Source organism: Pipra filicauda, unplaced genomic scaffold, assembly GCF_003945595.2.
Source record: "Pipra filicauda isolate LSUMZ 115617 unplaced genomic scaffold, ASM394559v2 scaffold376_size704792_pilon, whole genome shotgun sequence".
Taxonomy (NCBI): Eukaryota; Metazoa; Chordata; class Aves; order Passeriformes; family Pipridae; genus Pipra; species Pipra filicauda.
In genome coordinates, this window is record NW_024104505.1 from 102514 (window position 1) to 113144 (window position 10631).

Genomic DNA, 10631 nt, shown 5'->3' on the forward strand with positions numbered 1-10631 from the left:
AAGGGACGGATCGCGCCCCGCCGCCGGGAGCCAGAGCGGGGATCGGGGCTGTAGCCGGTGCCCCCGCAGGCGGGGCGAGGCGGGGGCCGGGGGTCTCCCTGCGGGCTTCTCACGCCGGTCCTGGCCCGTGCGGTGAGGGCTGGGTCCCACCGCGGCATCCCAGGCGGTGTGAATGTCCAAACAGCGAGGAACAGTTGGAAAATGTCACCTGAGTGTGCAGGAATAAAGAGGGGGGGGAGGATGGGAGGAAACCAAAACAATGCGGTCTCATGTTGGGGGGTGGGTCAAGGAGCACAAAGCCTTACAACAGTACAGCCCTGACTTTGGATTTCTCGTCTTCTGTGGTTCCTGGTAGGGGTAGATCCGTGGGTGACGGATAATGGGACGAACCTTTAGGATATGAGTTGGATGAAGACATTCGAACTGCTGCACACGCCTGGAGCAGAGCTGGAAGCACCGAGCCTCTACAGAAGTTTTGTGGAGGGGCATCAGCCTCATTTTCTGCAGGAGTCCAGGAGTTCTCAGTGGGGGAAGCCCTGCGGAAAATTGGTAACTAATATTCATGGGATTCCTGCACCCAGGGATGTGAGATGCTGCCTGTCAGCTGCAAAACAGCAGCACTCGTGACATGCCTTTGCCTGGCTGACAAGCAGCATCAGCTCACAAGTACCATCTGGCAGTGTGCTCACATTGCTACCTACCAGCTTATCCAACTCGGGAATAAAAAATTACAACCTATTATAAGAACATTAGACCAGCTCCCAGAATGAGCTGTTATTCTGAGCTTGGCAAGCTTTTCCTTGCACAAAGATTAACTTTTTTTCCTTCTCTTCCAAGTCTTGCAGATTAGTCTTCCATGATTTCTTCATAGAAGACGTACAGAGGCATGCAAGAAATTGAGGAGTTATGGTTAGAGGTCTGTGAGTGATCCAGGCTGGGAGGACAAGAGTATGCCTAAGCTGTCTGGGCTCTAGAGGTCAAGTCAAAGTGGATGGGTCAAAACGTGCAATAAGTGAGGTCTGTCTGATGGGAAGGTGCTGTATTTTGTAAGTCACAGTTTTATCCGCAGTGACTGGGCAAATGGACTGGAACAGTTTCCAAATCTTTTCCTAGGAGACACTGCACATACATCCCGGATCATCTTGTACCTGGGCCTACCTAAGCCAGAACCTTAGTTTTGCAAGAAAATTAGCCACCATATTTTGAAATAGTCTTGAAGCAGCTATCACAAGAAGTTTTGAGTCACATAGCCTAGTCTCTTTCCTTGCAGAAATCAACATTTTAGAGCGATTTTAAAGCAGTTTCTTGTGTTCGTGGAAACCTTCTGAAAATATGTGCTTTTCAGTATCTTGCATTGCCATAGCTAAATGTCCTGCCTATCTTAGGTTCACAATTTTGAACCTTCTAAATTGCACTTCTGTTTAGAAACCAGAGGAATGGAGAAAGTGTAGCCAATTTCTGAGGCCACAAGTTTAGGCAAACCTTGATTCCAGCCACCTCAGTTATAAACCTTCTATTTGTTTTGACAAGAGCAGATTTTACCCTTCTTTAAGTTTACACAGGAGAAAAAAAAACAAAAAAAGGATCCCTTCCACTATCTCATTCACTAGCAAGTAAAGGTGTTTGCCTGCAGTAACAGCATCAGACCTCCAAGGAAAACTTTTCAAGTCTTCAAGTTCTTGTAAAACAGTGAAAACCCCATGGATGTAAAATAGAGGCCTGATTCTCATGTCCAGAGTACGTGCGGTGTGTCAGGCTAAATTTGACACTAAATTGACTAAATGTGTCAGTTTGAGCCAAGACAGCAGCTCCTTACTATGAATCAGAAGAGCTGGAGGAGTAACTTTCATGGCTGGGTAAAGGAGTGTAACATCTCAAACATCAGTTTTGCAAAATGTAAGCTTCCTGCTTTGGAAGGTCAAATCTTAGTGATGTCCACTCAGTTTTTACACTCTTACAAGGGTTGTGCCATGTGTGAGCAAGACCTTCTCAGGATGAGATCATAGAAATCAAGTGCAGAGATCAAGTAATTTGCGACAATTTCAGCAGTCATGGAGATCTGCTGTAATGTTCTGTGCGTGAAAAAAGTCTTCCACAAGTGTGGCAAGTACCAATGCTACCATATATGCTGCCTGATTTCCCTGGCCTGGTCTGATAGGGGAACGAGACTGGCACAGTCCCCTTGTACATGTCCTACTTAGCCCCATGGTTGGTTGTGGGGTAATGAGGATCCCTAAACATCAGGGGTCTCCACCAGCCTCTCCACAAAGGCCTTCCCATTCCCTGTCCCATAGAAGCAAGTCCTTACTGCACATCATCAGCCAGGACTTGTCCTGGAGATATATCTTTCTGACGAGTGCAGCAAGTTCACACCAACTGGTCCTGCAAATTCTCTCTTCACAATCCAATCCTTTGCAGAAGCTTTCATAACTCAAAAGTAAGTATCTCTTTTTCTTTCTATATATACTACACAGATCAGTTGTGACCATTTCACTCTGAAATTAGTTATTTTAGAAGTCGGGTAAGTAGTTACATCATTCACACAAATTTTGGAAAACTGAACCAGATTTCTGTTCACACTTAGATCTTTTCCATTTATCATACTTTCTTAGGAGTTCCTTTATCAGAATAGATAAATCCTTAAACAAACAAGGAAGATGTTAGCAAAACACATCACCTTTCACCGCCTTTTATTCTTATTTGTTTGTATTTTTTATATTTTATTTCTTTCCCTATACAAAGAGCTAGCAACAGAGTCAGAAAGCCGACCTTACATACTTGATTTGCAGCCGTTCACAAATTGTTAAATCTCACTGAATTTTGATTTAGAACATAAAAGGCACCTTAACACCCATCTGTAGTAACATAAACAGCATCGCGTTTGTGTACTTCAAAAGAGCTGCACATAGAAAGGATCAAGAGATTTTGAGAAAATGTACTAAGTCTGTTTTCTACAGAGAAGAAAAATTCCCCTAAGCAATATATTTTGGGTTTACAGGCATTGGCCAATATTTCATTCTTGGTGTAATCTTCTTTGAGGTTAAAAAATGAGCTTGAAAATGTCAATAACAGAAAAAAATTACTGCACCTGATCAGCACGATGGTATAGGAACCAACAAGACTTTCTTAGTAGGTACAGACTAGACACTTGAAATCAGGGACATACTCTGAAAAGAGACTCAATTGACTAGAGATGGGAGTAGATAAAATAGTGCCATTTTACTTAAATTACTGACAGAGAGAGACATATTTCACTCCATGGCTGTCAAAAAGTGTGAGAGAAAGCTAGTGGGAAGATGTTGTGAATCATTTTGGGATGTTCCTGTCAGAAATATTTAATACAAATAACCTGTATTATGAACTTTCTATGCAGGTGCTTTTATGTAAGCCTAAGGTTAAAAAGAAAGAATTAGATTAAAATAGTGAAAACTCAAACCTCTGCAGTTCTCCACAGCTGTAAAACGTTCATTCAAGTCCAGATTCAAACTGATCAAACAGAACTACCCATAACCAAGAAATAAAAATAAAACATCCTTTGTGGGAGACAAAATGGAGTACTTTGACTGGTTTATTTTATTGCTAGCTATTACCATCACCTCTCCAGATAACAGGTTATGCCTCACCCAGCTTCTTAAGACAACTAAAAACTCACATCTGGGCTCCGGTTAGTTGTCTTTCAAAAATACCCGCTCTGAAGAGAGATGAGTCTCTCATCCTCTCTCTCTGTGGCTCCCATCTGCACTTTCCACTGATGCCACAGTGGTCTTTCACCTCCTATCCTCTGTTAGTAAAGCTCCCAGCTGAGTGCCTGGGAACATCTGTATTGCAGCTTCCCTCTCTTCAATGGCTTTGGCTGAAACTCTGAAAGCGAAAGATGAAGTGACTTCTGTTCTTCAACCCACTGTCTGTGAGGAGTCTTTGTCCTAGAAGTCGCTTATCATTTTTCCTGAGTAGTGTTATGTGAATCCTTCCACCTTTTAAGACAATAAAAGCTGCGTTTCCTGAAGCATCTTTCTCTGTCCCTAATATGAAATAATGGCAGACAGGTTGTTACCGTTGCAGTTGGCCAGTGAAGTTTGCCAAGGAAAAGTGGTTTAATCAGAAAATGTGAGCTTCTCAGAAATTATTTGCGACAACTGGCTGAATGCAGACTCTTGCAAAGCGCCAAGTATTTTTCAAGTCCTGGGAGCTTTGGTGTCAGAGCAGCACATTCACAGCTTTTGCGACTACTGAGGGAAAATTGGTGGCATTTTTTACCTTCACTGCTGCTATTCAGAAGTTGGTAGATGATGAAGTTAAAGAAAATTATATCAATTTCACATAGTTATTGCTGAGATGACAGGCAGGGCACAGATTTTCCAAGAGAATATCATGTGTCTGTGAAAAATACCTGAGTTTTGGGAAGCTGCAAAACACAAAATTATCCATAACCTGGGAATTTTTCTAGTTCTCCATAGGTGTTCACTGCAAAGAAGTTGCTAGCCTTTCTTTCAGGCATTTCTTAACAAAAAAAAAAGGAAACACAACATGTAATGTGTGAGCTGTTACTCATCCTTTGAATAATGGATGCTATTTTCTGCAAAGGCTCCAAGCCACACACAGGCAAGTTTTCTCTGCATCTGTAGAAAGGTGGTATAGCAACAGTTGTTGAAGGAGAAGGGATGGAGCAGTCTTTATTTCACTGTTGCAGTGTTTACTTTTGAAAAACTAGATTGAGCTTCCAAAAATGTAAGAGGGGATATGCTTGCCATCCCTGGGATGAGTGACAGGCAGGGGATCGGTCTCTTCTGTTATCACTAATTATGTGTAAACGCCTGGGTTTGGGGATTTATAATGAGATCTCAGGAGATGGGTTCCGCTATTACTAATTGCTATTACTCAAATGAATGGGAAGATTGGTTTAGACATCTGTGGTAGGGAAGCTGCAAAGCACTGCAGAGCTGTATGTGAAATTAAGGAAAGTGGTGCTGTATGAAGTCCCTTGTGCTCAAGGAAGTTTGAGCACTAATGATCAAAGGTTAAGGCCCTGACTCCAGAGCAAAGCATGAACATGATGTTCACCTTGTGCTGAAACCCAGGCCCACTGCCCCAGACCTTATTGCCTTGTTATGGAACCAGGGCAGCTGTGGCTGCAGGCACAGGGACAAGGTTTGTTTATTCAGCCTCCTGAGCACAGCCAGTACAGCAGGCTTACCTGCCCCTTCCCAGTCACCAGGTTAAGCCCTTTGTGGTGATAATAGTCAGTTATTCCATATTCCATGCCTGAAGACATCGCCGATGTTTGGAACAATTGCGTACACCCTCTGCTGTAAGCAGCAGGGGAGGCTGAGCTCAGCCTTGCTGTTCTCCAATCATCCTCGTTCTTACAAACAGATGGGCTTCCTGTACAAATCATATCTCAGTTGCATTTAGCTAACAAAAGCAACAATCAAAATCTCCACTGCATCTGCAAAGAATAATGAGGATTAGAGTCTTGTCCAGTGGTCTGGAAGGCTCATTTGCATTCCCTGGTCTGGTGATTCCTCTTTTTTCCATGTTGTGAAAAGACCCTCTCCCCAATGTTTTTCTGTCCCTAAGACAAGAGAGCTAAAAAGCTTTCATTGATGGGGGAAAGTGGAAGATCATGTTCATGACACCTGCTTTGTATGTAATTCCTACACATCATACACTTCTGCCACAATTATTACTTAATTCATTCCTCTCCAGAAAAATACACCAGTCATTTCATGGTCGCCCTGTTTATCATCTCCAGCTGTGGGAGCCGGTTCCGGCCAGGTGCAAGGACGATAGCTGGCTATTCATTTCTCTGAAATGAACCAGCTGTTCCCCTCAGCATGCACCAAGTCTGGGTCCTGCTGGTGACAACCCTGTTATGGCTGCTGCTGCAACTTTAATTTTATTTTAAGAGCTAATCCAGACTGATCGTTCTGAGAACATGCCTAAGTATAGCGAGGGGTAAGTACATTTTACAGAAAGACATATTCCAGGCTTTAAATCTGTTGTAGAATAGCTTATAGGTCTGTGTGAGCTTTTAGATTTTTCCCCCAGATTCATGGGAGATGTTGATTGGTACAGTTAGATAATGTCAGGTAGGGAATTGCTCACCTGCTATTGATGTCCACTGAACTCTGTGTTCCAGCATATGGGTCAAATAGTGACCTAAGTCACCAGAGATAGCAGTCACAAGTCCAGTGCCTGACAAAAAACATGTGTGGATGACAAAGAAGAGCCTGAAGTATATTTCAGCCCCATGAAGATCCCAGAGCCAGCAGAGAGTCCATTCCCTTGGGTCTGCTTGTGACCAAAGGACTTGGTCTACATTATGCAGCTTAGAGGTCTTAGGACAACGCTGCTTCTGTCTTTTTACTACATGGACTCCCACATGTAAGGAAAGGGGAGGGAAGGGGATGCTGCTGACAAAGAGTTCCTAATGAACTGATGGCATAGGAAAGAAGAGAAAAGTTGCCTGTTAAATGTCACAAGGCCTCAGAAGTCTGGACTGAGGATCCAGGTCCCAGTCATTTGCTCTCAGAAGCATGAAATCCATCATTTCCCATTTAAAAAGCAAATAAGACTATCTGGGTTTTCAGGGAAATTCTGGATCTGGTTTCAAGTTTGATCGTTCACCAAAACATTAATTGTGAGGTTTTTAAAAATTGCTTTGAACAAGACATGTTGTAAGAAAGGAAGAGATGTAATTTGCAGCTGTATGAAAACAATGCAAAAAAAAGAGAAACTCGGAAAATATTTTCTTAGCCTTGATGATGTCATTCACAGATCTATTTCAACTAATTGTTTTTAAATTAATAATTTTCTAATTGTTTTACTTTCAATACTTTTTCATTATTAAGAAATGGAGACAAAACCTACTCATAGCTATGGCTGTTACATTTAACTTAAATCAATGGGATTTTCCTCCCTCTCTTTCTCAGCTCATTTATATTATCTATCAAAATTCCCCATTGAAGAATGTACTTTCTGCCTCTGAGATTTCTGCTCACTTCCCCCCAGCTGAGAGAAGGAATTTGCCAGTACTTTGACCTTTCGCTCTGTACTAATCCAACTTGAGTCAGTAAATGCCAAAGGGAGCTTAGTTTTTTCATATTTTCCCAGTTTTATCTGCCAATAGTGTATCATTCTTTGCACAGACTCAGGTCTGCAGAATAGTCCATTTTGTTCTACAGGCCAACAAAACAAGACAAATGGGATGCTGTAAATACAGTACTAAACCCCATGAATAAATGAAACTGCAAGCTTTGAGAGAGGTCACTCAGAAATAGCTTCAATTCCAATAGACTCTGTATTAGTGACTCAAAATTGTGTACATAGCCAATGAAACCTTCAGTTCATGCTGAGATACAGGGATAGGGACTGCTGCCTATTTTTTGTGAATATTGACTTTTCTTCCAGGAGATCTGCCTTCTCTTCCTAGCAATTCCACACACTTATGGTATGATATTGAGCAAATCATTCTCTCTAGTTTAAAATCTCGTGTTCATTAGAATGATGGGATCATGATATGGCTGTCCCTTGTAAAATGCCTTGAAATCCATGGATAAAAGCAAGCCTTACACTGAAAAATTATTGGCGTTATGCATTTACAAAGCAACTTCTAAGAACCTCATAGTGCTATCCTGAAATGATACAAAAATGCATACAGTTTTTCAGGAGTGTTCTAGTTAGATGAAACTGTCTGAAAAGGCCATAATCCCAGCTCAAGGACAATATCTTTGTTTTCTATTTTCATTTTCAGCTTTGGCCCATATCATGTCAAACTCAGAAATCATTAATATTTCCCGCAAATGACAAGTTCCCAGGGGAAAAAAATAATCAGAAATACCAAGGATCACTTCCAAGACAAAGTACATTCCCAAGCGAATCCTGCATTATAGACAATGTGGTGCCTCAGGCAGGGGGTAAGGAGGAATAGAAAATTAATCTTGCAGGATGCCTGAAGAGAACCAGGCATACTTTGTGTATTTTAGCGTTTCTCTTCTTTTTGTGTTTTAACCTTAATGCTTAGCCAAAATTCAAGGTTCTGTAGTAATTTTCTGTTAGGAAGAGTAATGATAAGAGAGGTGGGTGTCTTTGACACAGCTCCAGTTGTTTACAATGTACAAGACTTTGCTTCCTTGAACAAGGCAGAAACCAGCAAGCTGGAGACAGCTGCTCAGAAGGGGGTCTGGCATGGCCAACTGCCAGCGCTCTGAACAGCAAGATCCCAGGAGATATTCCCAGCACCATCTTCCCTGTGCTTATTCACACCCTAACGTATGCTTGGCTTTACCTACTCCCTCTTGGGTCCTCCTGGGCTGCTTGTATGGAGGCACAATCCAGGCAGTGGGTATTGCAACCTGAGGTCTCTCAAAGTCCCCACTGCTGGCTACAGCATCAAATTAACAGGGGCCTCAGATAATTTCAATGAAAAGTTGAAAAAAAGCTTTCAGGGCAATCTGAAAACTCAGAAAGGAGAAGAGAACACCCAATGTACTTGCTTCACCACAGAAAAATACCCTTAATGTGAGGGCACTTGTTACTCTGGGTCTGGCTGCTACTATGAACATCTGAGATCTGTGATTTTCAGGAGCAGACTCCATTAGGTAACAACTCAATACACTTCTGCCACAAGTAATAGTTGAGATGATGTGGGCAGAATGGGGATGGGTAAAGGTGATAAAGTACACAAAGGTGGTACAGAAATGCCAACAGCATCTCTACTTGGCACAGCCGTTGCTGCCAGACTTAACCTCAGTGCCATTCCTGTCACAGATTGAAAGGTCTCTTCTTGCTGTAAGAAGTCTTTTTCAACTCTCAAAATAAAAGTGGGTTGAGTATCACAGAGCTTCACACCAGGAAAAATGCATGAACTCAGTGTAAATTATAATAACGAAATTGTAGTATATATGTAATTTCTAGCAGAAAAAAATCTTCTATGAGCCAGGAAGAATAAAAAAATTGAGGTCTTTTTCATTATCTAATTTACCATCATTCCTTGATATCTCCAAGTAGGACTGGGGGCTCTGGGGTAGATCATTAAAGCTCTTTCCCTCTTTTCTGTACTATAGACCTCTGCATTACAGAAAAGAGAAGCTGACATTGGAACCTGTAGCAATGCCACAAGCTCTAGCAATGCTAGTGAATCCATAGAGAATTTATGGAGTACAGCCCCAGGCACATGATGAAAAGGGCAGAGAGAGTGAAGGTGATATTCAGTCTTTGGAAACACTGAGAAGAGATGAAGTTTCTTGGAAGAGATGACCTTTTTCTTTTCTCTAATCAGAAAGAGTAGGCTGTCAGTTATTGAGTTTAAATTTAGATTGCAGTGTTGTTCACTTCTCTGTTACAAAACTCAGATAGATTTAATATCCAGACCTGCAAATCCTTTACAGTGAAACAGGAAAAAAAATGAAGTCACAGAATTAAGACCAGTTAATGGAAGCATATGCGTGAATGGCCTGTGGGGTGTTCCCATTAACTGCTGTGCTGATTTATATTGTTGTCATCACAATCTTTTTGTATTATGTCTCATTATACTCAAAGAATATTGTTACAATTAGATTGAAATTTGTCTTCATGGGAGGCATTGTCCTGACTGAAGGATAAGGGTGATATTTCTGGGCAATCTATAATGCAATTGGCCACCTATGACTGCCAGCTCACGTACACTGGATCTTCATCACCACACACAGGGCCAGCCCAGAAGCTGGGGAATGGTTAACGCCCACACCTGCACTAAACCTTCAGGTGAAAGACAAACAATCATCTTCGTGTGGGACTGAGGAAGGGAAAATCCAGACACCTCTCTCCCTGGTTCAGGAGGAGTTGAAAGCAGCTGCTCCTGCTGGGGTTCATGCTCGTGCTGGCCAGAACAGCCTGAAGGCGGCCTGCCCGGGGGATGATGTGTGCACACATTGCAACTAATTGCACTCTGTACATCAGACTGCAAAAACCAAGACAAATTAATCATCATTTCACCTTGCCAAGTAAGTAAATACTGAAACCCTTACCTTACATACAGGAAAAACAAGTCACAGAAAGAGCTGGGGCCAGTGCCAGGACTGGGAAACAGCTATCCAAACTTTCTAGTATGCTAGCTTTCATCCTGCCCCCCTCAGGCAACACAACTGCTCTCTTTCAGAGTCAGACTCAAGCTAGCTCCTCTGGAACAGAGGAAGGTGGCAGTCAACCTGTCATGGTATCCAGTGTGCTCCCTCTTTATGTGGAGGACATTGGACTTCTTAACTTTTGGCTTCTTGTAACTTGTTCTTTCTTTGTTGAGATGAATTGAGGTCTCAAGGAGCCCTATACAGTATTTCTAGAGGATTCTGGTTGCTGTTATAGTAGCAAAATAGCAGGCACAACAAATAACAGTGACAAGCTTTGAAGAACAGCTAATGTTTCATTTTCATTTAATTTTCAACATTTCTTATGTGTGCATACAAATACAGAAAGAGTCTCCCTAAAAAATAAAACCAACAGCCTGGACTTTCCTTAAACTCAGAGGCATAACAGTAAGTGCTTCACAGGTCCCATAGCTGACTGTTCCTTTCGAAGGCAAACCAATACAAATTTCTTGCTCCTGTAGTTATGGCTCAGTTCATCTTACAGGCTCTCTGCTTGTAGGGCCATGA